Source organism: Gastrolobium bilobum, unplaced genomic scaffold (assembly GCF_033153095.1).
Source record: "Gastrolobium bilobum isolate Gb01-03AN ecotype WA unplaced genomic scaffold, APGP_CSIRO_Gbil_v1 utg37169, whole genome shotgun sequence".
NCBI lineage: Eukaryota > Viridiplantae > Streptophyta > Magnoliopsida > Fabales > Fabaceae > Gastrolobium > Gastrolobium bilobum.
This window is the reverse complement of record NW_026896996.1, coordinates 15,695-17,936: the sequence shown is the minus strand read 5'-3', so window position 1 is coordinate 17,936 and position 2,242 is coordinate 15,695.

The following is a 2,242-nucleotide window of genomic DNA, read 5'->3' as shown; positions in this document are numbered from 1 at the left end:
TTCATTAGCATCTTGTTCATGCCATTTTGCCTAAGCCTAGTAGTGATGTATTTGGTTATGTTGTCTTTTAAATTTAAGATGTAATTTTAGAAGAATGTAATTTGAAGTTTTAGTTTCAAGTTGTGGTTTGTAAAGCCATATTGTAATAGTATTGATACATGTCTATTTATGATGGAAGGGCCTTAGGCCTATTTTAGGTTATGATAATATGTATGATGGAAATATGCATGAAAAAGGTGTTAGTGATTGCAACTACTTAAGAATGATTAATATGGACTCTATGTTTAATAACTATAAACTGGATTGGGTTGTAAGTGCCCCAAGGCGTTGTTGGTCCTTGTGTGTGCCACCCATTGGATTATTACTGTATTATCATGTGTTTATTAGGTACATTTGAGGTTTAAATGATCTTTTACAAATTTGGGATTATTGGAAAAACAAAGGAAACTCTGGCGAATTTTCTGTAGAATTGGCAGATTTTAGGCAAACTTCGGGAGAGCATATCTCCCTCCATAGAGGTCCCCTAGGGACGTGCCATATGCCATTTTGAAGGTTGAGATGTCCTCTACCTTGTGTAAAAATTTAAGGAAAATCTGGGTTGATCTTCGGCCTGAAATAAATAGAGAAACGCGGACTGCTCATGTGCCCCTGCACCTGAGGCAGATTCTGGACCGGATTTGGGAAATTAATTCCCGCTTCGTTTCTCAGTCAAATTGAGTGTGTGGTATGTCAAAATGAAGTTTGAGATGTCTAGTTTGTAGGATAAAATTTTGAGAGTACTTGGTTGAGGGGATTGAGTGAAGTAATTCGAGCAATGTGAGTGGTTTGGAGCTGTTTTTGGGGTTGTTTGGGCTAATTGCTTATCCAACTTCAAACGGCGATAACCGGAGCAAATGAGCTCCGAATTGAGCGTATGTTAGCTTGTTAAAAAGGGAATTAAGTAACACAAAGATATAATCTGAGAAGAAGGGTTGGTTGCGATCGGTTTGGTCGCAGAAAAACTTAGAGTGAAACATGTTCGAATTGGTAAAAAACGTAAAGTTGGAAATTGGCTAAGTGAGTTTATGGGAACTCCTTAGTAACTTATAATAAGTAACGTAAGTGATAAAAATAGTTTAAATAAGTCTTCCGCAAGAGTTTACGGTTACGGTCACAGCTTTTAATTATTACGCCTTTTTATGTTTTAAATGCTCGCGTAATAATCGGAAAAAAATTTATTCGCGTTTTATAAATGAACTGCTGTGATTGTAACTGCGCTTAATATCATAATTAATGTTAACAATACCGGTACGTAACGGGCTGTTACACCCCCCCTAACGTCAAAATTTGGTTTCCTTATCGCTGTGTCTCTCTCCGGCTGTCGTTTCTCGTATCGCCAACAATAACTCCAGCACGGTGAGGCAGTGGTGTGAACTCTGAGTCAACAGGCACAAACAAAGCATTGACATTAGGGAAGTGTTCTGCATTGCAGACGATTTGGGGACATTAGGGTTCGACCTGGAGGCTGGCACCATAAGCAACCATAAAGCGTGTTAATCCTTGTATGTACAGGTAAAAAAAAATTCCCTGCTTTGAGTTATTGATTCTTCCTTTTTTACTTTCATTTTGAATACATATTTCCAATTCTTTCTCCACTATTTCTCGAAATTTTTGATTTTAGTATCCCACATGTTAAGAACCTTTTTTTAATTAGAGTCCTTATTGTCCTTTGCTTTGGTTATGCCCATTTGATGCTTAACTTGGATAGGATTTTGGCTTGCTATGATTTCGGTCTGGAATTTTATAGTGTACGATGAACCTAGGTAAGCTCTTAGAAATTAGAAGTGGAGAGTCGAGACAACTCTTCATTATATTTTTTCTATCTGCTCTTCATTTGTTCCTGGAGTTATGAACCCTCAGACTAAATTGGTACAACAATTGAACAAGTTATTGGCCATTTTTTGGTTGTTGGTAATTTTTGTGGATCCATTATTTTTCTTCTTAATCTATGTGTAGCAGGTATGATTATTTTCCTCTTATTTAATTGTAAAATCCTGCAAGTTGTAGATACTAATGTTTCCCTTCTACTATTTTTGCAAATTTACTCTTCATTTTTCTGATTTATTGTATGCAGGATAATTTCTGATCAATAGCCATTATGAGGAAATGAACTGGAAAGATATTGGGATGTGATTGTATAAATACCAATATCCTATTGCCTTTAAAATCCTTGATTGGTTCTATCTGATCCTATTTAGAATAC